At 45.4% G+C, this 17,285-nt stretch overlaps 1 pseudogene; it reads right to left on the reverse strand.

Moving 5' to 3' along the window:
• Window positions 1-287: 287 nt before the first annotated feature.
• LOC149457356 (U2 spliceosomal RNA) lies at window positions 288-408 on the reverse strand (annotated as a pseudogene).
• Window positions 409-17,285: the final 16,877 nt, after the last annotated feature.

The raw sequence follows: 17,285 nt of genomic DNA on the forward strand, positions 1-17,285 counted from the left end.
CAGAGCAGAAGAAGTGTTTTAGAACAGTGACCATGTGCATGTTTCAAACCTGGGATCCCACCCCCATGTGCTACTAAGAGCACCCCTGAGGCGACCACTCAGGGAGCACTGCTCTGCGGACTCTCTGCCTCCCTGGCCCCTTGCCAGACAAGGTAGATCCATTCAAATCAGGAGGAACTGGGCCCCTCTGGTTTTCTCAGGGGAATTTCTCCCAGGCCCCAACAGCCTGTGGGCGCCTCGGTTTCTCTTCCAGCTGGTACTAGCCTTCAGAGCCCTCATCATACCAGCAAGGGTACTATACAGCCAGCCATCCTCACCAAAAAGCAAGAATGACGGGAGAGCACCCCTACTAGACACTGATAAGAACAGATACTACACTTGATCTTAGCCAAAAGGCTGAGAAGCGATTAATTTATGCCCAAAGCAAAACCTGAAGTGCCCTGATTTGTTTTAGTAGGAGATGATCGAGATTGGGGATATTGGGCCAATTGCGTACAATATGTGTCATGTGGTGGCAAGGCCCTGACCTAAATAATGATATGGTAATTATATTTTGCTATTTAACACATGTACAGATATTGCAGATACAGTTTCAAATGTGTATATACCATTAGCATGCAAGAAAAGTACAATACCACAGGAGCTATTTGTACAGACTCGTGGAGGAGACCAGAGTTGAGGAGGAGGGAACATTTTGTCAAATTGTTTGAAGCATGGCATCTGTAGTGTGTGACAAAAGCAGTGGCGCAGATCATTTGCAGCCATTTAACATTCTCTTAGCTTCCAGACCATGCATAGCCAGAGGAAAAGAGAAATACACCAGACTACTAGAAGGCAATGGAAATACATTAAAACCTTCAAGGCTTCACAGGGACAATAGAAAATTTCTTCATCTCACTAACGCACTCAAGCAGGGAAATACATTTCCCCTTGGGGTTTGTGTTTGTGAACTGAGCGACCATTTTTTTTTTGTTTTTCAGAGGAAATTCATGTGCTCAGGCTCAGATAAACAATAGGCTACTATACCTACATAATGGTGGAAAAGAAAGATAACGAGCTGTGTTAACAAAACCTATATTGAATGGCTACTCTGGTATTCACCATATCCTTATGTAGATTAAAACATACATTTATATACCCATATGACTGGGAGGAAATTTTAAAAAGGCTATACATAAATCTTTTAGCATTTTACCAGGCATTGCTATGAATGAAAAATGGGCTCACAGTTTATTTAAGAATGTTTTTACTATAAACTGTGAGATATTTCAACCAAACAGAAAACAATGTTTCTAACTTTGTTCTGTTTGAGTTTTTGTTTTGTTTCAGTGTTGTAAGGTCTAGGCTAAGTCAGTGATATTTTCACTGCCAGTATGGTAAGTATTCACTGTTATACAGACACCTCCACTAACATTAAGGTAAGTATTGACTGTTAGAAAGGCTTAGATTATTATTTGGGTAATAAAAAAAATTACAATCCCTCAAAAGGAAAACTAATAGGAATTTCAAGGTGCCACACCAAACATTATATTAAAACTTAATTTTTAATTTAGCAAACTTTAAAAAAAGGTTTAAACTGCAAAACCTAATACAGAGGTACTAATTGTAACAAATGCTGTTACATATTTTGCCAGTAGTTGATAGCCATGTCCCCAGATGGTCAAAGGGAGTATCTCATATAGTTAACACTGACGCATTTCACAGGGCAACACCCGCTTCATCAGGGAGAACTGGCATACATCTCTAAAATTCCAAACAAAACCACAGTGAGCATCATACAGGGTCAAATACATCAAATAATCAGTACAATCATATACATATAAAAAACATATTACCTGCTATTAATGCTCAAATTGCATATACCTTATCCCCAGGATTAAGGAGCCATAGTCGCTACATATGAAATAGAACCAGTCATTCAGGAGACTGATGACTAATATATAATATATAATTTTGGTGATAGTTCAGGTGTTAAAGTGATATTAAATCCTCATTTATAAGCACTTAAAAGCGCTTTCAGCAGCTGATTTAATCACTTATTGAGTATGCAGCGTCTTTATCCTTTTATCCTTGCCTATGTTCATGTTCAAGCTGGTTGCAAGACTGCTACGCCAGAATTTTTTTCACCCTGTTTCAGGGTGGCTCCTTTCTTTTGCAGCATCCTATAAAGTCACTGTTGCATGCAGGGACTAGAGTTGTATTTCCCTACACTGTGTGCATCAATAGAACCACCCAGCCGTAGGATGGCAAGGCACTCCCCTGCTACTTCTTTTCTCTCCCCCTCCATTCTCCAAGCTAACAGATTGACTACACTGTCCATTGTTAACGCCTTCCTGTAAAGATGAGAAGTACAGGGAAGCAGCATTGAAAGTTGTGCACTACAAGTGTTTATGCAGTAAAGAATGCTTGTTATACTCACTGTAGAACCTAAGGGGTTAATCCTCTGCATTGTGTAAAAATGCCATTTGATCCTGTCTTCTCTGATCCTCCCCTTCTTCTGTCCCCAATGCATTTGCTGATAGTACAGAGCTCTAGGAGTCACTCTGCACATGCTCAGTTTAGTGTTTATTGCTAGAGAGTTTTTTGTTTGTTTTGGAGGGTCCATGTGATCAGCACAGGGCCAATCAGCACTGTCCAGACAGAGGGTCAGAGGTTATGCAGCCTCATAGGACAATCAGCAGAGAATGAAAACTCCTCTGACAAGATTTAACCAGAGCTCTGCTGGACACTGATAGAAGTCACGAGACTGTGCTAACTGCTGATGAGAAAAGGTACTTAGCAGTTTATATTTACTAAAAAATTTGCATTTCCATGTTCTGTGTGCTGTGGGAGACCACATAGTGAATATAGGGTCCTGGGCACTTTAATTTTAGTGCACATAACCACAATTTATTTGCCATTGTTTTGGGTAAAAATATAAAAGATGAGGTTGCAAGTAGAGATGAGCGAATCGAACATGACGAAGTGGAATTCGTTTCGAAGATTAGGAAATATTCGATTCGCGCCGAATCCGAAAATTAGCAAACTTCGGATGCACGAATCGAATTTTCCCAAAAATGGCGGCGACATGTGTGGCGACGGAGCGGGGATCTCTGGGAAGGCGCGCAGACAAGGCGCGCTGACCCATAATGCATTCATTCATGACATGTGATCGCATTAGCCAATCAGCAGCCAGCCAGCCACCACTGTGTAATGGTGGAGCTATAAATCGCGGCCATCTTAGAATTCTCCATTAGCCTCCGGTCATTCAAGAGAGACAGACCTCTGTGTATTAGGGACAGAGTTAGGGCCACAGAGACTTTATGGCCACAGAATCGTTACTTAGGGACACAGAATCGTTACTTAGGGACACAGAATCGTTACTCAGGGACACAGAATTGTTACTCAGGGACACAGAATCGTTACTCAGTGACAGACACAGAATTGTTACTCAGGGACACAGAATTGTTACTGAGGGACACAGAATCGTTACTCAGGGACACAGAATTGTTACTCAGGGACACAGAATCGTTACTCAGGGACACAGAATTGTTACTCAGGGACACAGAATTGTTACTCAGGGACACAGAATTGTTACTCAGGGACAGACACAGAATTGTTACTCAGGGACACAGAATTGTTACTCAGGGACACAGAAATGTTACTGAGGGACACAGAATCGTTACTCAGGGACACAGAATTGTTACTCAGGGACACAGAATTGTTACTCAGGGACACAGAATTGTTACTGAGGGACACAGCATCGTTACTCAGGGACACAGAATTGTTACTGAGGGACACAGAATCGTTACTGAGGGACACAGAATTGTTACTCAGGGACACAGAATTGTTACTCAGGGACACAGAATTGTTACTCAGGGACAGACACAGAATTGTTACTCAGGGACACAGAATTGTTACTCAGGGACACAGAATTGTTACTGAGGGACACAGAATCGTTACTGAGGGACACAGAATTGTTACTCAGAGACACAGAATTGTTACTCAGGGACACAGAATTGTTACTCAGGGACACAGAATTGTTGCTCAGGGACACAGAATTGTTACTCAGGGACAGACACAGAATTGTTACTCAGGGACACAGAATTGTTACTCAGGGACACAGAATTGTTACTGAGGGACAAAGAATCATTACTCGTGGACACAGAATTGTTACTCAGGGACACAGAATTGTTACTCAGGGACAGACACAGAATTGTTACTCAGGGACACAGAATTGTTACTCAGGGACACAGAATCGTTACTGAGGGACACAGAATCGTTACTGAGGGACACAGAATTGTTACTCAGGGACACAGAATTGTTGCTCAGGGACAGACACAGAATTGTTACTCAGGGACACAGAATCGTTACTGAGGGACACAGAATCGTTACTCAGGGACACAGAATTGTTACTCAGGGACACAGAATTGTTACTCAGGGACACAGAATCGTTACTGAGGGACACAGAATCGTTACTCAGGGACACAGAATCGTTACTCAGGGACACAGAATCGTTACTGGGGGACACAGAATCGTTACTGAGGGACACAGAATCGTTACTCAGGGACACAGAATCGCTACTCAGGGACACAGAATCGTTACTCAGGGACACAGAATTGTTACTCAGGGACACAGAATCGTTACTCAGGGACACAGAATAGTTGAATTAAAGAGTATGTCAGACAACACGCAGAGGAGTGGCAGAGGAGGCAATGTTTCAGGAGCGAGCAGACGTGGCAGCAGAGGAAGGGGTCGAGGCAGCACTAGTCGCAGCCAGAGGCCAGTGCTCCCGGTGTCATCCAGCGGTCGTGTCTCCACCGACAACCCTGCCGTCATCGATTGGTTGGCTCGGTCGTCTTCCTCTTCCCAGGTCACCTCTGACACCTACAGCCAACGGTCAGTGGGTACGTCAGACACAACCGTTAGTTGGCATGGCCCGGGAGCAAGCCCACTGAAATCACGTGTCCTCTACCTGCCCCTGTCCTTTGGTGTTCCCTCACCAAGTGAAGTATCGCATGCTGTGGGCTCAGCCCCACTGTACAGTGAGGAAGAGCTAACAGAGGGCGGTCAGGAACGGGGGGAGACATCCACCTCTTCAGCAGCCAGGCGAAGAAGTAGTGGCGAGGAGAGTGGCTCGGTAGCCGGTCTAGAGACAGGTCTGTCTCCTGACCCACACGCAGCCGAGGGGGCTAGTAGTGAGGCGGAGACCCTAATTGATGATGATGAGGCTGATCGCACTTGGCAGCCTCGTCGTCATCAGGCTATTGCTTCCGCATCATCAGGAGAAGAGGGTGCCAGCTTGGCAGCGAGCAAAACAGTCGGTGGGTTGCCCAGGAGGCAGCAGGGTTGCAGCAGTGTCAGTGGAGCCAAGCGGCCACGGAGTAGAGCACCAGCTCCACTGCAGCCTACCACCACGGCCAGTAGTGGTGCCGGTGTGCACGGAGGAAGTAGCAGTCAGCCAGTGAGGAGTAACGGGGGCAAAGTTTCCTACTTGGCGGTGTGGCAATTTTTCGTCAAGCCGCCCGAGGAAGTAAACGTAGCCGTATGTCGACTATGTGGCCAGAAAGTCAAGCGTGGCCAGGGGGCCCATGTTGGGACTACAGCGTTGCGTCAGCATATGCAGCGTCGCCATTCGGTGGCCTGGGAAAACCGTGATAAAGATACGGCGGTTCTGCCTGCCCCAGCCCCCGCTCCATCACCCGCTCCGTTACTTGCTCCGTCACCCGACGTCAATCGCCCTCTATCAGCCAGTCAAGGCTCCAACACCTCTGCTGAGGGGAGTTGTCGCTCGTTGGCATCTTCCGCTCGTTCAGATGCTCCTTCTCCTGCTACTCCTCTTCACGGATTCCGTCAGCAGTCTTTCTTGGAATCCGTTTCCAAGAGACAACAGTTTGCGAGCACGCACCCGACGGTGCAGAAGCTGAACGTCCTCCTGTCCAAGTTGCTGGTGCTGCAGTCCCTCCCTTTCCAAGTGGTGGACTCAGCACCTTTCCGAGAAATGATGGCTTGTGCCGCGCCGCGGTGGAGAGTGCCAAGCCGGCATTTCTTCGCCAAAAAGGCAGTGCCAGCCCTGCATTCACATGTAGAAGAGATGGTGGGCCAGTCTTTGAGCATGTCGGTCTCTGCCAAAGTGCACGGCAGCGCCGACGTGTGGAGCTGTAACTACGGTCCGGGACAGTACATGTCATTTACGGCCCACTGGGTGAACGTGGTGCCGGCACAGCCGCACCAGCAACTTGGACAGGTCACGCCGCTTTTGCCTCCACGTTTGCACGTCCTTGGTCCAGCAAAGATGTCCGCCTCTACCACCTCTTCTTCCGCCGTGTCCTCAGCCGCCACCCCCGTGCCAAGTCCCATTACCCGACCGGCATATCACATGTGCAGGGCGCAACGGTGTCACGCTGTGCTGCACCTGGTATGCCTTGGCGAACGTAGTCACACAGGGGAGGAACTTCTGAGTGTAATGAACAGAGAAATCGACAGATGGCTGTCTCCGCGCAAACTGAAAATCGGAACCATGTTGACCGACAACGGAAAGAACATGGTGTCTGCTCTGCGTCAAGGAAGGTTGTGCCATGCGCCATGCATGGCTCACGTGTTCAATCTGGTTGTCAAGCGGTTCCTAAAATCCACCATCCCACTGCAAGACATCCTTAAAATGTCACGTAAACTTTGCATGCATTTCAGCCATTCCTACACCGCAAAGCACACCCTCCTTGAGCTGCAGCGGCAGAACGGAATTCCACAGCATCGCCTGATCTGCGACGTTGCAACAAGGTGGAATTCAACCCTACATATGTTAGACCGCCTTTACGAACAGCGAAAGGCCATCACCGATTTCCTGATGTTACAAGCGGATAAAGGTACTCCCCTGTGTAACTTAGATGTCAGCCATTGGCAGCTCATGCGTGACACCTGCCGCTTGCTCAGGCCCTTTGAGGAGGCCACGCTATTCGTGAGTCGGCAGGACTATGGGATGAACGACGTCATTCCTCTGTTGCACGTCCTGGAACAAATGCTGTTAACAATGGCTGGTCAGGGTGCGGTAGACGTGGCGCACAGATCTCAACGCCACATGACCCCTGTGGGGGCAGGACAGGAAGAAGAGGAGGAGGTAGAGGAGGACATTGGTGCTCAGGAATTATTGAGTGAAATGGGTGGTTTTCCACTCAGCAGACAGGAGTGGAGGAGCAGGAGCATATGGTAGAGGAGGAGGAGGAGACAGAGGACCCAGACGCACCGTGGCAGTATGCTGTGGAGATGGAGGCAGGGAGTCCCTCGCATTCCTTGGCACAAATGGCCCATAGCATGCTCGGTTGCTTGCGTAGCGTCAGCCGAATAATAACCATCAGACAGAGGGATGACTTTTGGCTGTCCACCTTGTTGGACCCTCGCTACCGTTCAAAAATGGTGGCCTTTTTCACACCTGCTGAGAGGGAGGCCAAAATAACGTACTATAAAAACCACCTATGTAGTCAGTTGGTCTCTGCCTTTCTGCGCCAACGTCCATCCTCAGACACTGTGGGCCCTGTGCGCTCGCGTTCCGCTGCCATGGCAGCAGGGGAGGGGTGGGGTGGTAGGAGCAGTGGAAGCTCCACCAGCAGTGGCTGCCTCAGTCTGCAGTCGATGATGAGTAGCTTTCTTCACCAGCGCAGTGAGGAAACTACTAACCAGCCGCAGCAGCAGCAGCATCAGGTGGACATGGAGCAGGACCTCAAACAACAGGCTTGGGCCTACTTGGACAGCACCCTGCCAACCGAGGTAGACAATCCCCTTGACTACTGGGCAACGAAACTTGACCTTTGGCCCCAACTAGCTGAATTTGCCCTTGAAAGGCTGTCATGCCCGGCCAGTAGCGTGGCATCGGAGTGCGTGTTTAGTGCGTCAGGAGGTATTGTAACTCCGCGGAGGACACGACTGTCCACCCAAAGTGTGGAGAGACTCACGTTTGTGAAAATGAATCAGGCGTGGATTAGTCTGGATTTCAAACCACCAGTTCCTGACACAACTGACTAAATCCGCCATGAATCATGCCCCAAACATGTTATTATTTTTAACATAGGCCTCTGTATGGCCTTCAATTTAAGCTGCTTACGCTTCGCCACTCTGCCATGGGCCCCTGTACCGCCTCCTCTTGCTGCTGCCAGGTCCAGAGTGTGTCATGGGTCCCTGTACGGCCTCCCATTGCTGCTGTCTCCATCGCCACACTCTGCCATGTGCCACTTTCAGGTCTCCTCACACTGCTGGTGGGTTCCATTTTGTCATAGGGTGCTGTATGGCCTCCCATTGCTGCTGCCAGGCCCGTAATCTGCCATGGGTCCCCGTACCGACTCCTCATGCTGCTGCCAGGCCCGTAATCTGTCATGGGCCCCTGTACCGCCTCCTCATGCTGCTGCCAGGTCCAGAGTGTGTCATGGGTCCCTGTACGGCCTCCCATTGCTGCTGTCTCCATCGCCACACTCTGCCATGTGCCACTTTCAGGTCTCCTCACACTGCTGGTGGGTTCCATTTTGTCATAGGGTGCTGGCAGATTACGGGCCTCCCATTGCTGCTGCCAGGCCCGTAATCTGCCATGGGCCCCCGTACCGACTCCTCATGCTGCTGCCAGGCCCGTAATCTGTCATGGGCCCCTGTACCGCCTCCTCATGCTGCTGCCAGCTCCAGAGTGTGTCATGGGTCCCTGTACAGCCTCCCATTGCTGCTGCCAGGCCCGTAATCTGCCATGGGCCCCCGTACCGACTCCTCATGCTGCTGCCAGGCCCGTAATCTGTCATGGGCCCCTGTACCGCCTCCTCATGCTGCTGCCAGGTCCAGAGTGTGTCATGAGTCCCTGTACGGCCTCCCATTGCTGCTGTCTCCATCGCCACACTCTGCCATGTGCCACTTTCAGGTCTCCTCACACTGCTGGTGGGTTCCATTTTGTCATAGGGTGCTGTATGGCCTCCCATTGCTGCTGCCAGGCCCGTAATCTGCCATGGGCCCCCGTACCGACTCCTCATGCTGCTGCCAGGCCCGTAATCTGTCATGGGCCCCTGTACCGCCTCCTCATGTTGCTGCCAGGTCCAGAGTGTGTCATGGGTCCCTGTACGGCCTCCCATTGCTGCTGTCTCCATCGCCACACTCTGCCATGTGCCACTTTCAGGTCTCCTCACACTGCTGGTGGGTTCCATTTTGTCATAGGGTGCTGTGTGGCCTCCCATTGCTGCTGCCTCCACCGCCACACTGTGGCTCCACACTCTGGTTTTGGCCCCGTGACTGCCCAAATGAGTGAAGTGTGCGGTGATTCTAAGATCGACGGCACTCATCTGCATGTCATACTGACTGACAGTATTATTTCTCTTCCCCAGCAGACTCCAAGGGCATTTAAATTAAAGGTACAGTGTTCTGCACTAATATAAAGGCTCTCTGAAGCCTAGAAACACCCTTTTTATAAGTTAAATTCGCAGCGAATATATTCGACTCGAATCGAATTTATTCCGCGAATTCGCCGAATCAGCCGAATCGAATTTTTGAATAATTCGCTCATCTCTAGTTGCAAGCCTTGAAATTGTACATACAAATGAAATGGCAACAAACTTTGGTACCCAAAACTGTCTATGGGTAATGTTTTAAAAGCCAATAGAGATCATCAATTTAGAATTGTCTGAATAATGGTCGCAGAATTATTGTTCTCATGTGTGGCAGTAACCAATATGTGTAGCGCAATTGTTGTTTTTATATGTTGGCACACCCAACGCAACGTTCTGATGTAATGGGGGGGGGAGGGAATAAACGTAATGTTCCCTTTACACACACACAGCTGACTCTCCAGCACCAGAGGAATGACAGTAGCCTGCAGTCTCTAGGATCTCTCACACCAGTCTGTACTCACAAATGTCCTCATATGATGACTTCTTCCAGCCAATATCTTCCAGACACCTCTACCAGTGACCTCAGACTTGATCCTCAGATGGCAGCCCCTCAGTCAGCTTCCAGGGACTTTCAGCACCCAGGCCCCCATCTACTAAGCACATGACAGGGTATCCTAAGGGGGCAACCAGCCCCCCTTAGGTTGTGATCCTCTCCTGCAGGACAAGACAAGACAATTCCAGACTATTTATACCCATTTCCCAGCAGCCATCTGTGCAGGATTCACATGGATTGGCTGGGACAGTATAAATATATATAAGGGTTCTAAAAATACAGGGAGAGAGCAATCAAACCTGCATCCTGTGAGACATAACAGATCTAACCAATCACATGCAGCTGCACTGACTACCGTGAGCTAGAACTAAATTTGCCTAGCCCAGAATTGCAGCTACACTGATAGCAGTGAGGAAAACTAAATGTACCTAACAACTAGGACGCAGCTCCACTGGGTACAGTGAGCAAGAACGAAATTTGCCTAGCCCTAGCAGCTATTTAGGGGATACTACATTAGTTAGTATTGTACAAAGCCCCGTACCAAGAAATGACAGCACTACATTATGCACTACACTACAATTTCTGGTACCTAACATTCAGTTTGCAGGAACCAATCTGCTTTTTGTTTCTTACATTTTACACATATAATCTATATTTGATGGCCCCTTTTTCTGGATAGTTCAGCCTGGCATTGGTAGGCATATTCAGCCACTAGAAGAAATGAAAAAGAATGTGCAGGAAGTAAAGATGCCCACTAAGCAGTGTATGTGACATTTAATCACATTATTATGCCCATAGATTCACTCTAAATCCTGTGTACACTCCTACGACCAATATGCTTCATTTGCTTCTATAAGCATTGCATAAGCATTTGTAAGAACTAGGAGTTCCTCGTGTTTGGCATTACAATAGTCATTTAAAACAAACACTCAGTAAAAAAATTTACAGCAGAAAAAAATGAATTGGGTTGTCCTGCTATATTATGCTATGCTTTACCTCCACCACCACCATCACCTGGAATAAAGCACATTATTTTAAATTTGCACCTTCTGCATCTAAAACCAAGGAAGCATATTACAGCTACCAGCTCTTAGACGTGGTGGCTACTGTATATTATTTTCTCTTATATTCACCTACTGTTCTTAGGGTGACAACACTCACTCATTCTACTGTATGGAGGAGCAGAATTATTACTCTAGGGCAGGAAGTGTTAGGACTACAGAACAAACACCTCCTTTTCTATCTCAATAACCATGGTGTGCCCTATAGTCCAAAGAAGTGAGCTGGGTAGAGCACAGACAGGAAGCACACCGGATTTCTGACAGAATCAACCATATTTTTCAAGACAAAATTTGCAGAAATGTGCAGACATGCACTTTAATCCTTTGACTATCAGGACATGCCCTAAATACCATTGCACATGGTTACAAGTTCACAGCGATTTTTTCATCCTTTGTTAGTCCCGCAGTGCTCCTGATCTGCTGCAGCCAATTCCTGTCTACATGCATGCACTCCAACAATTGCTGCATGGCATTTCTCAGGGAGCCAACAGTGGACCTTATGGGATTATTATAAAAATATCCCCTGCAGATAAATGAGTGAAAATAACCCCCTGTAGATAGATGAGTGATAAGCCTGTAAGGGGGGGGGGGTGCAAAAGCATATGGGTGAGAAGATACAGGGGAAGGAAATGCAGGGAGAGGTTTTCAAAGAGATTGAGGCAAAGCAGCATTTTCCACACAAAGACATCCTACCTGCCATTTCCCATCGAGGATTATTTTTAGTGACAACCACACTTTATTCCCAAGGCATTGTGTGGCTTTCCCTATAATAGCTCTGGTGGCCATAAACTTCTTGAAAGTATGCTGAATGTTTGAATTTTCCATTGAAAGTGTATTCACTTAAAGCTAAGAATGCGAAGCCACTGTTATTCTAAACATACTGTATATGTAATGAAGAAGCTATAGATATTTCAGGAAATTCTGGTTGCTCATTAAAGAAGCATGTGTGCTGCTTTACAGTGTAATTTCAGATTAAAGGAGCATCTTCTGTATCGACTGTGAGCAGGGATGTAGAGTCTGCAGTTTTGGTCTTTTTGGGTATCCTCTGCCCTAACCTCTCTCTCCCGGGGTTTATGAGCTAAATAAAATGATGTTTAATGTATTGAAGTTACTGGCACCCAATTGTTTCTGCCCCACAAAGAGTCAAGGACAGGAGTAAGAGAGGTGTAAGACAGAAAAGGAAGTGAGGGGAAATATGTTTCAAATAAAGTAAGGAAGGTTTAGGAACTCTTTCAGAATGTTAATGATGTCCATGTCCTCATGAGGAAGAGGTCCCCACATTTCTTGTACAGCTGGTGTAAGAACAGGAAGGGTTTTTGGGAGATTTTGTTTACATGGCATGCTTAAGGAAACTATGTTGACTTGTTATATGCCTGGGAAGACCAGAGTGTTTTATCAACTTTAACACCGGATGGAAAAATCTCCTTAGTGGAACACAGCCAGTATTTAACACCGGAAACATTTTATTTTAAAGTGGAAATATTTCTTCAGTGGGACACACACAGAATTTAAAAAAATTAGATCTGTGGTAGAAGTGCCAAACCACAAGTTAATAGCCCATTTACAATTTTGTAATGTGTTTTGGGGGACCAACTTCACCCCCTACATCAGAGCTTCAAAGAATAACCCAACATTTCATATTGCTGATATATGCCTGCTGTACCATGTACTTGTATGAAAAAAATAGCAGATCAGAGCTGGTTTGGCACCTTCACATTACAAGTTATCTCATTGGGCAGCGGGATCCCTTGGGAGGAATATGTGGTTACCCTTTATAGGGATTATTAAATTGATGCGTTTGGAGAGTTGAAAGCTTTTTATAAACAAGTCCCATATCTTCAACAAGACGGGACACATAGTAGAAGAGTACGGGATTGTAGTCTGTCTTTAGGAGGTATCCAAGGAAGTGATGTGAGTGCGATAAGGATTCTTACAGCGATACTCACAACTTATCTTTACTGTAGAATATCCATTCTAATGTATGGATCAGGAGGGCTGATTTGTGGTATAGTTCTATGTGGGGAAGATCCAGTCCACCAATCTGTTTTTGCTTGATTAAGATATTGTAATGCAGATGGGCTGGGGTCCCAGCCCATATATTGTGCAGCAGTGCCGTTTTGGTTTGGCAAATAATATTGTTAGGAGTTCTATTGGGACAACTCGAAAAAAATGCAAGGTAAGATGGCCATTTTAAACGAGGCAGACATGCAAAACCAGAAATGGTGTTTGGATAACCAAGTTTTAAGTCAAGACCATAGAGGTCTCAGAGATCCACAGGTATATGGACTCTAAGACATTAAATAGATTTGGTTGCCCATTGGAGGGGTATTGTACTAGACAGGTGTTAGCAGTCACATGGAGGGAAGGTAGGGAATATCCAATCCACCAGTCTGTTTGCTGGATTAAAAAATTGTAATGCAGATGGGCTGGGGTTCCAGCCCAAATATTGTGCAGAAGTGCCGATTTTTGGTTTGGTAAAAAAATATTGTCAAGAGTTCTATTGGGGCAGCTTGAAGATGCTTTACTAGACAGGTGCTAGTGGTTACCTGGATGGAAGGTAATATCTATGGCATTTCATTTATGGGCATTGAAATGAAAAATATTGAATACAGCAACTTTCCTCATGACAGAAGGGAATGTTGTATAAGAACTTGTTATCCACATAGAGCCCTATTTATGATGATTTCCCCCACATCCACCACTCAACATCAACATGGGCACGGTGGCATGACGTCAGCATGTAGGCTGAGGGAGGAGCCTATGTGCTGACATCACGCCGCCGTGCCCATGTTGATGGTCCGGTGGCCATCTTTGTAAGTGCGGCCGGTTGTTTTTATTGTCATTTCCACGTGGATATGTTTGTTTCGATATTACCAATAAATACTACACTATATACTGCTGTTCTTTGGCTCTGTATTGCGAGCGCTTCCTACAGGATCCTATATTGGCACACCGTGTGATACTTCAATAGCGGAGGAGCCACACATTCCCAAGGGGGATTTCTCTGTTCAAGGCCTGTTTTTATTGTAGTTCTGGTGAGTGCATAGTGGTGGAGGATTTTTCTCACATAGATGTCACTTCTTTCATGATTGCTGGCTATTACAGCCGTATCACTGAGGAACTTTTGTTGTACCTAAGGACACTTCACTTGGGACTTGTATACATAATATAAATATATATATATTTTTTTTGTATATTATTTGCTTATTTTATGAGAACATATATGACCACGATTTATGATACGTTTCAATCTACTATATGTGATGTTTGATTTTAGCACTGCACCTTTATATATTTTATCATTTTTGTGGATGAGAGGATTCATTTTTTTGTGCTAGTTGCTTTTTATTGGTTCTTCAGCGCTCACTTGTATCTACTAATTTTCTTGGTACATGTTACACCCTGAATATGTGTGTAACTTGTAACATGTTACAAAAGATTAACTGTAAGTAGAAAGAGGGGTTTAATAGTGTTATCCTGAGCCTAACAACTGAGAATTAATCCAACCTGCTCCATGTCAATCAATGAAGGAATGTTGGGCTATATTCTAATGAAGATCAATTTAAGATGGAGAGTTATGTCCACACTGATCAGGGATGTCTGCTGATAATTGGCACATTGGGTCAGATCTTTTTCAGCTTTAGAATTCAGGAAAATATAGGCTTTCTAAAACTGGGAATAGTGTTTAACCTGAAAATGCTTGGAAAGTAGTTTCAAAGATGGGTGAAAAGATGTCCTTGAACGGTTCGTAAAAGGCCAAGGGCTTTTTATGTAGGGTAGTAAGAATGTGGATTTCTAAGGTAAATGGAGTGGCTAGGTTGGCGAACACCATTCCCAGTAATGAAGGATGTTTTCTAGCTTCCAGGTAATTCTGGAAATGGGCTTGGTAGTTGGGAGAGTTCGGTGGATATTAAAGAGACTGGTGTAATATTTATGGAAAGCTTTAGCAATGTCTGTGGAGGCATATATCATTTCTCTTTTAGAAGGGATCAAAGATTTCTTTGTGGTTTATGTGTGAGCTTGTTGGGAATTGAGTGAGCAAGGAGTCTGCTATACTTTCACTATTTTCATGGGTCAACCAGAGAAAGCAGTCCATATGTCAAGAGTGAGATCGATCCAAGAGCTTTTGCAACTCTGATTTCTTCAGCAGTAGAGTTTGATAAGAGGATGGATCTTTATGAACATTCTCAAGATTTTGAGCATCAAAAAAAGGTAGAGATGGCAGGCAATCCTTCTTATTTTTACACGTAGCTTGTGCAATTAGAGTACCTTGGATCATATACTTAAGAGTTTCTGAAATGCCATCTTTTTAAAAGGTGTCATGAGGGTTAGGAAAGAAGGCCTATTGTGAACTGCTAAGAGCTTCACAGGGCTCTTTTACCAGTTCACTTGAGTCAGAAAAGAATTTCAAAATGTTTCAAATAAAACAAACTCTAAAAAGAGAAAAATCTATTTCACTAAAAGAGGCAATGACTTGGAAAATCAATTGGCTTTGATGATTAACATTATTTCTTTTTTTTACTTTATGTGACTGGACTTCACTAAAAAATCATCTTGCTGGCTCAGCCCTCCCTCTGTGACAAATTACTGCTAAAGCCATGATCAATGTCAAGAAAAATTGCCATTTTTCTTTATAGCTTGCTATACTGTATATACTTCAAACTTTTACCTGCAATTGCAGTCATGAGTATATTTTAAGCATTTGATAGCCCAGCCATGGAATTTATGGCGGTCACCATAAAAGGATTAATGTTATTAAAAATTACCTTTTTTTTTAATCTGCTGCCAGCTTGTCCAAAATCAAAAAATTCAAACATTGCTACCTTGAAACCATGGCACATAGGGATGCTTGTGTAAAAAATGTCTCCAGGAATTAAATTTATTAGCTCATTGCATTTCACAGAAGTCTGAACAAAGCTTGCAGTCAAATTACAGACAACCCTTGCAGTAGAAACTGACATTTTGTTTGAGATGCTTTTAAAAAAGCTTGTGTGAGCAGAGGCTGCAACTTTTTTTTTACTACAGAACTGACATTGATCAGGAGGTAATGATGAATGTAACCCTCCTACTTTGCAGTAAGTTTAGTAAAGGTACTAGTGAGGCAAAAAATGATATCTTCAAAAAAGAGAAAACCAAATATATGCAATTAGTTTGGTAAAAATCCTTGCATGTTTATGTTTTGTTTCCCAGCAGAACATGTTCAGAATTTGTCACCATTGTATGAAGTAAGGAGAAATCTAACAGGGGCTCAATGGATATAAAAATATGTTTATTAGGTGGGTGGAAGAAGGCTAGAACCCTGATTAGGTTTTATTGTTATGTCAATGTTGGAGTTTTCTCCTTTTTTCCTGCACTGTAACAACATTGTAACCACAGCATAAAGTAAAAGTATTGTATATCCCCCAATGAATACAGGCAGCTCTAAAACCCTGACAGGGGATCTAACTCCTGATCTATCAAAATAATAATAATCGAATGAATGCAGAGATTGGTTCAAACATTACTAAAACTTTTTTTCTAATAAATGAGGAGATAATTTGTCATAATTGTGCTGTTGCTTTGTCATCACTGCCAGGGCCATCTTTAATAATAACTGGACCCTGGGAAAAAATGTTTTTGGGCCCCAACAGGGGTCAAGAGGGTACAGTTCGGGGGGGCAGCATGGCACAGTAAAGGGGCTCAGAAGAGCGCAGGACACAGAGCAGGGAAATAGATTCCATCTCCCCTCCTGCACAAACTTCTCACCTCAGCACAAGTGATTTGTACCCCTGGCCTGTAAGTTCCCTCCCCCCCCCTGAACTTATAGGTGGGAAACCTGGTAGCAGTGCGGGTTGTGCTGCGGTCTCACTCCTGTCAGTGGAGTAATCCTCCTTACAGCAGATGACACAGGATCGCTCTTGGATCGGGCTGTACACAGTTTGATAACCCCCCCATCTCCTCCAAAGACCGCTCTTCTCTTGGCAGCAGGGAGCCAGAGAATGAATCAAACACTAACCACGTAAAAGTGATCCTGTATCATCTGCTTTATGGAGGATCACTCCACTTACAGGGGAGGAGAGCACAGTCAGAACCTCCCAGCTCTATCCTGTCATTTCTCTTTTGCAGATTTCACTGCTACAGGCTGCTCTCCCCTTGTTCCAGCCATGAGTGTGGGGATGGGGGAAGGCACTCAGCAGCCAGGCACAGCGTCCATGGAAAGACCAACCTGGGGGGGTAGCCTTCCCCAGCACCCCCCCTAGACACAGCCATGGTGGAAAATAGGAAATCCAGCAGCTGTGGCTGGGCCCTAGGTGGCAGTGCACCCTAGGGGGCTGCCTAGTTTGCCCAATGGTAGTGCCA

Source organism: Staurois parvus, unplaced genomic scaffold (assembly GCF_062004578.1).
Source record: "Staurois parvus isolate SC_StPar_1 unplaced genomic scaffold, SC_StPar_1.0 ptg000324l, whole genome shotgun sequence".
NCBI classification, from domain to species: domain Eukaryota; kingdom Metazoa; phylum Chordata; class Amphibia; order Anura; family Ranidae; genus Staurois; species Staurois parvus.